The 11,658-nt window shown below is 43.5% G+C and overlaps 1 pseudogene; it reads left to right on the top strand.

Moving 5' to 3' along the window:
- LOC105716536 (polyribonucleotide 5'-hydroxyl-kinase Clp1-like) overlaps positions 1 to 11,658 on the top strand; it is a 38,731-nt pseudogene that overhangs the window by 781 nt on the left and 26,292 nt on the right.

Raw genomic sequence — 11,658 nt, 5'->3', positions numbered from 1 at the left:
CCTGAACTGAAGGACTTCCTCTACCCGCGCGGTAGGAGGGTCTAAGTCCGGGAAGCCACTTGCCGGGGCCCCTCTAGTTTACACCCTTGGAGGGCGCTTGTTTGAAGCAATCTGCGAGTGGGCAGGGAGGCAGTTTCTGTCCATTTCCACCCAAGTTTGCTCTTAAAAGTCTCAAGTCGATTCCTTGGTGTTTAAATATGTGTCCAGCATCTGAAAATCGTGGTCCGGAAAAGTCTTCGGGCATCCCCGAGTCCACCCGCCATTTTACTGATTAGGTCTCTGAGGGAAGGGTCTGGATACTGCACAGCCCCAGTCCCAAGTGGAATGAATATAGCCTCTTGGAAATAGACTAGTCATCAAAGCAGTGGATTCTATGGGTCCAGGGACAGGCAGGAAGGCTATAACCCTGGGACAGACAAGAAAGGGTGAGGCCTGAACCAAGGTGCTGGCTGTGGGAAAATAAATAAATAAATAAAAAACAAGAGGTGCCTGATGGTTTTTCTTCTGTCCCTTCAGACCCACTCTCCACTCTGCTGTGATTCAGGACTGACCATTATGGGCCACATCAACGAAAATCTGGCTTTCAATTGGCTTTGGCAAGTGGGAGGCACCTGCAGATCAGAAGGCAGGATGTGATTCAGGACCTCCCATGCATTCCCAGTGGGCCACTCTGTTTGCAGTGACTATGTTCTTCAACTGAAAGCCATTATTCCCATCCTGTGGCCCTCTCCTGCAGTTTTCTCCAGGTCCCGGTTACCACTAACTACACTTGCCCCTTCAGGCCTGGGGTGGGTGGCACCCAGAGATTTCCTTTAACCCCATCCACACACCTTTTTTTTTTTTTTTGAGTCTTGCTCTGTCGTCCAGGCTGGAGTGCAGTGGAGTGATCTCGGCTCACTGCAACCTCTGCCTCCCAGGTTCAAGTGATTCTCCTGCCTCAGCCTTCCGAGTAGCTGGGACTACAGGCCCGCTCCACCACGTCCAGCTATTTTTTTTTTTTTTTTTAGTAGATACGGATTTTCACCGTGTTAGCCAGGATGGTCTTGATCTCCTGACCTCGTGATCTGCCCGCTTGGGGCTCCCAAAGTGCTGGGATTACAGTCGTGAGCCACCGCACCCGGCCCCCATCCACGCCTTTTTAAATAGTCCCTTTATTAAACTCTCTTCAACTATCCCATCTTTTCCCCACCTTTCCAGGACACTATAATAGATTTTAATCCATTTCGATTGGTAAAATTCATGAGGACGAAAAGATATGTAAAAGAAATACGGGGCTTTTAAAAGGTGAGAAGTCTTCCAGAGCCATCTTGACAGTTCCCTGGGCTCCAGGCAGCCAGCATGCTAGGTGGTCTCCCCACTGGGCCCCATAGCCCGAGGGTGCCAGTTTAAGTAGACCCAAGAATGGAATTCAGGGTGCTTATAAACAGTGTGATCACAAAATGGCTGGGGATCATTTGAGTGTCCAGCATAATAGGATTTCAGATTCCTCTTGAGATAGAGAGACAATTTAGATCTTTATAGAGCAAGTGCTGGTGGTCTCCCAACTACAGCTGGGCTGCTTTTGAATGAGTCAATATTCTTAGGACACTTGAGAGAGTCCTGGGCACAGTGTCTGATAAATGTGCTTAACAAGAAACTGCTGAGTGAAGCAATTGTCAATTGAGAGACTCTGGCTGTTTCTGTAGAAAACCCAAGAATGTTCCCAAAGACGGGGGAAAAAGGCAAGAGAGTGGGAAGTCATTAAATTGCCTCTAGCACACTATGATGTGCTTGGTCTGAATCCAGAATTTGACCATTTCTCAGGCTTGTAAAAACAACCAAACTGATTTGACTACTTTGATTCCTTCCCCATCCCCTTAAAAAACTAAACAAAAACAAAATGAACAAATAAACAAAAAACCTACCAGTGCAGTATCTTAGCAAGACTTACCCAAAGGGACCTCCAGCTGTAGCTATTTGCAAATAGAATTAATGTCCAAGCAAACACACTATTTGTACTGAATACAAATGAGACCAGAACAGAACATTTAACATGTAAATATTTCCATACTTTCACCCTTCCCAAGAGAAAGGATCATTTGTTGTTCAAACAGGCATTAATTGTGCTGATCTCAATAAGGAATAGAGGTAAAGAAGCAAAAGGAGCCTCAGAAGGCTAGGCTGATCTGCAAGGCTCAGTTAGATTTTTTGTTTTGGAGAAGGTGGGATGGATGGAGTGGGCATGAGGAAGACAGCCAGCAAAGTTTTGAGTAAGAGAGTAAGAAAAAAAGACCTAGAATGAGCTGACTTTAGGAGAGACGGTTTCTGCGAGTTTTGAGAAAGACTAGGGATTTAGCACAGCTGACATTCTGAGTGACACTGAGGTATAGAAAAATATGAAAGAGGATTTTTAGACATTTTGTGATGTGTAATAAATGGAATTATTTTGTGCTATGATACGTAGGGCTTTTCCTTACAAGTGTCAAAAATTTAAACTCAGACCAATTTAAGAAAAGGAGTGTATTTGGCTTAATAACTGAAAAATCCATAGATAGGTAACTTCAGATATGCCTACATCCAGGAATGCAAACAATGACATCAGAACGTAGTCTCTCATTTTCTCTTTGTTAACTTCAAAGAGTTTGTTCTCACATAGTGATTTCTTGTCACCTTTCCCCAATGTTCAACTTATATCATCCTTATAGCTAAACATTCCAAAAGAAGCAGAGCACTTTTATTTCCCAGTAGTTTCAATAAAATCTTGAGCTTATGTCTCATTGGCAAATTCATATACCTTAATCTAGAGACAGGGCCGGGCATGGTGGCTTACACCTGTAATCCCAGGACTTTGGGAGGCCAAGGCAGACATATCACCTGAGGTCGGAAGTTTGAGACTAGCCTGACCAACATGGAGAAACCCCACCTCTTCTAAAAGTACAAAATTAGCCGACTGTGGTGGCACATGCTTGTAATCCCAGCTACTCACGAGGCCGAGGCAGGAGAATCCCTTGAACCCAGGAGGTGGAGGTTGCAGTGAGCAGAGATCATGCCATTGCACACCAGCCTGGGCAACAAGAGCAAAACTCCATCTCAAAAAAAAAAAAAAATCTAGCGACAGAAAATGGAGGAGAGGTCATCCTTCTAAAGAAAATCAAGATTCTTTTACCAGAAGAGACCATATAGTGATGAGCAGGTGAAAAAATAAAATATCCACTACAGGTACCTCTCAAAACAACTTCAGTTAAGATATATATTACTTTCCAGTATTTTTTGGGTTACCAAACTAGTGTTTCTTTTGAAAATGATGCAAAGTAGCTAAAATGTTCCTTTAACTTAAAAAATAAAGTGAAATGTTCGCTGGTGCAGTGGCTTACACCTGTAATCCCAGCACTATGGGAGGCCAAGGCGGGCAGATCACTTGAGGTCAGGAGTTGGAGACCAGCCTGGCCAATATGGTGAAACCCTATCCCTACCAAAAATACAAAAATTAGCTGGGTGTGGTGGTATGCACCTGTAATCCCAGCTACTCGGGAGGCTGAGGCAGGAGAATTGCTTAAACCTGGGAAGCAGAGGTTGCAGTGAGTTGAGATTGCACCATTGCATTCTAGTCTGGGCATTGCAGCAAGACTCTGTCTCAAAAAATAAATAAACGAATAAAGTGAAATGTCTTGCTGTTCCTAACAAAGAGATATCAGAAAACATTTTTAAAATGTATTTTGGTCTGAGTTTTCATATACTCATAGCTTTTATTTAAGTAAAAAGGCCCCTTTTCTGATCCAAGCAAAGAACTAGAATCCTCAAAGCCCTGAATAAGTTACCAGAATTCCTCATTACCATCGTGGAGATACTTATGTCCTCTTGTCAACATCATCAACTTCACACTCACAATCAGATACAAAGCTCAATACAGTTGACTCTTGAACAACATCAGTTTGAATTAGACAGATTCACTTATATGTGGGCTTTTTTTTCCAATAAATATATTGGAAAAGTTTCTGGAGACTTATGACCATTTGAAAAAATTTCCAAACCTAGCCTAGAAATATTTTAAAAATAAATAAATAAGAAAAAGTTAGGTACATCATGAATGCCTCCTGGATTCAAGTGATTCTCGTGCCTCAGCCTCCCAAGTAGTTGGGATTACAGGCGCCCGCCACCAAGCCTGGCTAATTTTTGTATTTTTAGTAGAGACGGGGTTTCACCATATTGGCCAGGCTGATCTCAAACTCCTGACCTCCGGTGATTTGCCCGCCTCGGCCTCCAAAGTGCTGGGATTACAAGCGTGAGTCACCATGCATAGCCTATACTTTTGTCTGTCTTTTGCCAAATAGTTTGAACCATAACCATAATCTTTTTTTCTTTTTCTTTTTTTTTTTTTTCTTGAGAAGGACCCTCGCTCTCGTCACCCAGGCTGGAGTGCAATAGCGCGATCTTGGCTCACTGCAACCTCCGCCTCCCAGGTTCAAGCCATTCTCCTGCCCTAGCCTCCCTAGTAGCTGAGGTTACTGGCACCTGCCACCATGCCTGGCTAATTTTTTTGTATTTTTAGTAGAGAAGAGGTTTCACCATGTTGGTCAGGCTTGTCTTAAGCTCCTGACCTCAGGTGATCCACCCTCCTGGGCCTCCCAAAGTTCTGGGATTACAGCAGGAGTAAGCCACTGTACCAGGTCCTTTTTTTCTTTTCTTTTTTCTTTCTTTTTTTTTTTTTTTTTTGAGACAAAGTCACTGTCACCCAGGCTACAGTGCAGTGGCTGATCTCAGCTTACTGCAACCTCCGCCTCTCGGGTTCAAGCAGTTCTTCTAGTAGCTGGGAGTACTGGCCTGTGCCATCATGCCTAGCTAATTTTTTGTATTTTTAGTAGAGATACGGGTTTCACCATGTTGGCCAGGCTGGTCTCAAACTCCTGGCCTCAAGTGATCCACCTGCCTTTGCCTTCCAAAGTCCTGGGATTATAGGCATGAGCCACTGCACCCATCCTATAATCTTTTTAAATAAAAAATATTTGAATGAGTCCAGGCACAGGAGAATCACTTGAGCCTGAGAGGCAAAGGTTGCAGTGAGTCGAGATCATGCCATTGCACTCCAGCCTGGGCGACAGAGCGAGACTCCATCTTAATAAATAAATAAATACATAAATTAATAAAGATATTTGAATGAGATAAGGCAGGGGTGGAGTTGAAAAAGCTTGAAAACAAAGGAAGATAAAAAATTGCACTTTAGGCCTGGCCAGGTGGCTCATGCCTGTAATCCCAGCACTTTGGGAGGCCAAGGCAGGCAGATCACCAGGTCAGGAGATCCAGAACATCTTGGCTAACACAGTGAAACCCTGTCTCTACTAAAAATACAAAATATTAGCCAAGCATGGTGGCACGCACCTGTAGTTCCAGCTACTCGGGACGCTGAGGCAGGAGAATCGCTTGAACCAGAAGACAGAGGTTGCAGTGAGCCAAGATCATGCCACTGCACTCCAGCATAGGCAACAGAGCAAGACTCCATCTCAGAAGAAAAAAAATACACTTCAGAAAAACCTTCTCAAATTGGCAAGCAAAATAGCTTCATGAGGGAATTAGTGGATGTTCGGAGTATTCTCCTTGTCTGGAGCATTGCTGAGGAGAGGTCCCAGATGGAGTTGCTTGAGGTGCAACCAAATGACCTTCTGACCTCCACCTGTCCCAAAACTGGATCAGTGAAACACTGAATTTGATCTATAGCAATGGGGATGCAGAAAAATGTAAATGGGTTGCAATACACAACCAAGTGCCTTTCATGGAATTTATAATTCCCAGACTCACAAGTGGTGTTGAACAGTTGAAAAACATGCAATCTCCTTGATTAGTGAAAACATACCTACAAATTCAACTTCTCCTTTCTTTATTTCAGAAGAATGACTGCAAGATAATTTAGGCATGAAATGTCAAAGATGCGGCTATGTCTTACTATTATTTCTTTCTTTCTTTTTTTTTTGTGATGGAGTCTTGCTCTGACTCTAGGCTGGAGTGCAATGGCACGATCTTGGCTCACTGCAGCCTCCACCTCCCAGGTTCAAGCAATTCCCCTGCTTCAGCCTCCTGAGTAGCTGTGACTACAAGCATGCACCACCATGCCAGGCTGCTTTCTTGTATTTTAGTAGAGACTGGGTTTTACCATGTTGGCCAGGCTGGTCTCAGTCTCCTGACCTCATGATCCACCTGCCTTGGCCTCCCAAAGTGTTGGAGTTAGAGGCGTGAGCCACCATGCCCAGCATTTTTTTTTTTTTAAGACGAGGTTTCACTCTTGTTTCCCAGGCTGGAGTGCAATGGTACGATCACGGCTCGCTGCAATCGCTGCCTCCCAGGTTCAAGCAATTCTCTTGCCTTAGCCTCCAGAGTAGCTGGGATTACAGGCATGCGCCACCACACACGGCTAATTTTGTATTTTTAGTAGAGATGGGATTTCTCCATTTTGGTCAGGTTGGTCTTGAACTCCCAACCTAAGGTGATCTGCCCGCCTTGGCCTCCCAAAGTGCTGAGATTAGAGGCGTGAGCCACCGCGCCTGGCCTTTATTATTATTTCTACCAGTTGGCAAAAATGCACCCAGAGCCTGGAACCTGGGAGGAGTTCCTAGATAAATTCATAGCTGTAAAGGTGTGTTTTGGTTTCTGGTATGACTATGTTAAGGGCTGGTGGGAGAAGAGGAAAGGGTTTTGTATCTTTTGCCTATTTTATAAAGACATGAAAGAGAATTCAAGGTGTGAATTCAGAAGCTGTTAAATAGAGACAGACGTATCAGAAGAAACTATGGAAAAAATCCTCTAGTATAGCTCTTTTGATGTGATAAAGCAGAATCCTAGTGCAAATTATACCACTGTGGAAAAGGATAAGATGGCCCATTCAGCCTCCTCTCATGAGAAAGAATATTTCTGGAGACCAGAGGCATCAATTCTCTGTCACTCAATATGAGAAATTTGAAGATATGAAAATAAAACAAAAGGGTCTACACTGCAGCTTCAGTCAGAAATCTAAGAAGGACCTGGTCGCCAGATGCAGTGGCTCACACCTATAATCCCAGCACTTTGGGAGGCCGAGGTGGGTGAATCACCTGAGGTCAGGAGTTCAAGACCGGCCTGGTCAACATGGTGAAACCCCTTCTCTACTAAAAATACAAAACTTAGCCAGCTGTCATGCTGGACGCCTGTAATCCCAGATACTCGGGAGGCTGAGGCAGGAGAATCGCTTGAACTTGGGAGGCAGAAGTTGCAGTGAGCTGAGACTATACCACCGTACTCCAGCTTGGGCAACAGAGCAAGACTCCATCTCAAAAAAAAAATTAATACTATCTTTATGATTTTAATTGCCTTTCCTGGTATTTTTATTAGTCTTACAAATTAAATCATAAAATGAAGTTTAAAAATTTTTAAATGATGAAAATGGTAATTTTATATTATGCATATTTTACCATAAAAAAAAAATGTTAACTTGGGCCAGGTGCTCACACCTGTAATCCCAGGACTTTGGGAGGCTGAGGCAGGAGGATCGCTTGAGACCAGAAATTCAAGACCAGCCTGGGCAACATAGCAAGACTTCATCACTACAAAAATTAAAACAGTTAAAAACAGTTAGTCAGGTGTGATGGCACACACCTGTAATCCTAGCTACTCAGGAGATTGAGGTGGGAGGATCACTTGAGCACAGGAGTTCAAGGATGCAGTGAGCTAGGATCATGCCAGTGCATTCCAGACTGGGCCATAGACCAAGACCCTGTCTCTAAACAAAAAAAAAAAAAAAAAAAGTTGGCTGAAAAATGCAAATGCATAAACACTGTCAAGTGTGTCACCACCCACACTACATGGTACTCTCAGAGAAAAATATGAGTACAATTAAAACACTTTAAATCACATGAGGAATCATTGATAGGGAAAGTCAAGCCAATGCAACAGGACAGCTTATCTCTGGTTCACACTGGCACTGTTGATCCCCCTGATGTCTGGCTGTGACTCCCAGAGAATTCCCAGTCCAGGTAATTTGCCTGCAGGTTTGGCTACAAGGTCACTTTGTTGCCACTACGACAACCTTCTGCCAGACTAGCTAGCACCATCAGCTACTTTCTAAGTACCTAACAGTGCATGCAGCAACTTCTGGGTCCCTTCCATACCATGCTAAAGCCTGAATAGGATCAGGACTGTCAACTCAGGCCTCACTCTGTTTGTCTCTGCCATGTTGCTCTTTCACTCTGCTTTAGCCATTCTGTGTTGGTGCAGAGCCACCCTGTGAGGCTTTCTCCTGTCATATTTCCAAAGAGAAAGTGGAATCCAAGACCCTCAACTTTCAGCTTTTTTCATAGTCAATTTAATAGCCTTATTGGAATTTCTGCCTGAAGGTTAAAATCATGATACCAGGGTCTGCCTACTTATTCCACTATCTCCCCTTTCTGCACGCAAGTAAAAAGCTGAACTTTGACTCTTCTTTTTCCTAAATTAATTCTTTTTTTTTAGGAGTACTAATCTCTACCCCCACCTCTAGTGGTTGGTAAATACTTGTGGCTGACTATAAAGAAGTCATATACGTAGAAATGGAAAAGAGAAGAACGTTGATTTTTTTTTTTTTTTTTTTTTTTTTTTGGAGACAGAGTCATTCTCTGTTGCCCAGGCTGGAGTACACTGGTGCGATCTCAGCTCACTGCAACCTCTGCCTCCTGGGTTCAAGTGATTCTCCTGTCTCAGCCTCCTGAGTAGCTGAGATTACAGGCACCTGCCACCACATGCGCTCGGCTAATTTTTTGTAGAGATGGATTTCACCATGTTGGTCAGGGTTGTCTTGAACTCCTGGCCTCAAGTGATCCACCCACCTCGGCCTCCCAAAGGGATTATAGGCATGAACCTGGCCTTGATATATTCTTTTAAATTAAGTAAAGCAGGCTGATTCAAGCAATAAGGGAATATAAGTGTTCATGTAATTGAACAGCCCAGAGCTCCAGGCCAGGCTTTATTTAGCTCCTAAAATGACAAGATCAAAACCCAGTTTCTCTCTGTTTCTCAATTCTACTTCTTCATTGTTGGTTTCATTCCTGTCAGGCTTCTCTCCTCATCATTCCAAGATGACTATAAAGGACTCCTGGACCCATAGGCTTCCCTGTTCACATGAAAGGAAGAAGAACACTTCTCCACTCCCAGTGATTGAACCAAAGTCCAGAGTTGAGTCTGATTGGACTTTCTCTTCCCTATCCAATCATTGTGGTTATAGGGTGGTGTTTATTAACTTAAGATAGCATCATATCCCATATCAATATCCAATTTCTAAAGCAGAAGAGAGATAGCATTTCCCTGAGGTACTTGGACCCTGAGAATAAATATTAGATGGCAGTTCCAAGAAAAGGGGAAATTTGTGTTGAGTGGCCCAAAACAGCAAACATCTACTGCCTCTGATATCTACTAAATCTGATTTGACTTACTGCTCAACAAGCATTTATTGAACAGAATACTAAAAAAAAAAATTAATGCAAAACAGAAGCATCTTAATCTTGGCAACTCTCTCCTGTGGTCAGTACTTCCCCATGAAGATCCATTCTGACTCCTGATCTGTGCTCTAGAAAAAAAAAATGTTTAAATGATATCCAATAGTTGCATTTGATACAGTAAAATCCACTACCTAGAAGTCCTCTGTTCAGATTTAACTATGAAAATACAAACAAAAGGCAACGGGGTGGGGAGGGAATCTGCTGTGAGGAGTCACCAGATCTAGGCCCAATGGAAGTATTGGGGGCTTAATGGCAAAGAACAGTCATCCTGCCACCAAATTTCCTAAATGCAGAATAACTTATCTCTCCCTTAATCTGGAAAGACTCTTTCATTTTGAAACTCAAGATATGACTGCTCACTGTGGGTATTTAATATTATATGTAATAATAACAAATGTGATAAAATTAGAGTGAAATCTGCTTCAGCTGTAAGGTGGTTTATGAACCACCTTAATGATCTTTAAGGAGGTGTGGACATGCAGACTGGCAGCCTGCCCACACAGCAGGTGGTGTTAGGCACAGGCTTCTGAGGAGGGATGGAAGACTTGAGTTCTATTGTTAGCTCTGCTGCTCAGCAGCTGTGTGACCTTGAGCAAACCAATTAACCCCTCTGAAACTACCAGTTCCTCAGCTGTAAAATGGCAGAGTTAAACCTGACGTTTTCTAAGCTTTTTTCATCTCCAACCTTCTAACAAATTGATTTTGTTTTTAAAAGTTCATGAATGAGGCTGGGCACAGTGGCTCATGCCTGTAATCCCAGCACTTTGGAAGGCCGTGGTGGGTGGATCACCTGAGGTCAGGAGTTCAAGACCAGCCTGGCCAACATGGAGAAACCCCGTCTCTACCAAATATACAAAATTAGCCAGGTGTAGTGGCACATGCCTGTAATCTCAACTACTCGGGAGGCTGAGGCAGGAGAATCACTGGGAGGTGGAGGTTGCAGTGAGCGAAATTGCGCCATTGCACTCCAGCCTCGGCAACAAGAGCAAAACTCCATTTCAAAAAAAGAAAAAAAAAATCATGAAAATTCATGAATGAGAAGTTATCAGTAAAGAGCTTTTATATTTTAGAGCAAGAAAGATCACCAGGATACACTCATTCAGGTTGAATGGGGTTAAGGAAGAGGTATAGCATAGGCAGAGGGCTGCAGAGTGATCAGAAGCACGCAGGACAAAATCCTGAGGTGGGTTCTGTTAAAGAAAAAAGTATTCCATGATACTTGTTTTTTATTTTTGCTTTTGCTTTTTTTTCATTTGTTTTGTTGTTCTGAGATGGAGTCTTGCTTTGTCACCTAGCCTGGAGAGCAGTGGCACGATCTCAGCTCACCACAACCTCTGTCTCCTGAGTTCAAGTGATTCTCCTGCCTCTGCCTCCCAAGTAGCTGGGATTACAGGTGCATGTCACCACACCTGGCTAATTTTTTTATTTTTAGTAGAAATGGGGTTTCACCATGTTAGCCAGACTGGTCTCAAACTCCTGACCTCAGGTGATTCACCTGCCTCGGCCTCCCAAAGTGCTAGAATTACAGGCGTAAGCCACCATGCCCACCACATGATACTTGTTAAAGCATGGTAAGACTTAATTCAGGATCATCAAGATAGGTGTAGGGACCACTGCAATGAGGTCTTGCAGTGGGGAAGAAAAATTGGGCTCAACTCTGACTACATATGGATGAGCAAATGGGAATGTATAGCCAAGGAGCAGGGTTGGGGCAGTGGATGAAAAATTACTAAGAGTAAACATCAGCTGGGTGCAGTCTCTCATGCCTGTTAATCCCAGCACCTTGGGAGGCCGAGGCCATGTTATAGTGAACCCCAAGTTTCTCTTCAAAAAAATCAGTATGTCAGTATGTTCAGCTCTCTTATTCTTCAATTCTCTATTTGAAAGTTTAACTTCCTTGTAATTCCAGTAAACAACCTTTTCCATCAGTTCTAATCAGTAGTTCACATCTGTCCCTGTACCCCTGCCTGCCCTGCTCCATCCTAACTCACCCTGGTCACCTAGGTCTCCCCTGGCTGCCTGCTCTGACCCACCAGTAACCATCCTTCCTGCTAAAACACCCAGCCTGCTACTCCAGCTCGGACCCCTGCTCTTTCTAAAATAGCAAATTGGGATTAGTCTAGCTTGTGCCGTCTAACCCTAGCCAATAGGGGATGACACAGCAGTAGGGACAACCCCTGTCAGG

The sequence above is a fragment of the Aotus nancymaae genome, unplaced genomic scaffold (genome assembly GCF_030222135.1).
Source record: "Aotus nancymaae isolate 86718 unplaced genomic scaffold, 86718_ANA_hifiasm-v0.15.2.pri h1tg000019l, whole genome shotgun sequence".
Lineage (NCBI taxonomy): Eukaryota > Metazoa > Chordata > Mammalia > Primates > Aotidae > Aotus > Aotus nancymaae.
This window is presented reverse-complemented; position numbering and strand designations above follow the sequence as displayed.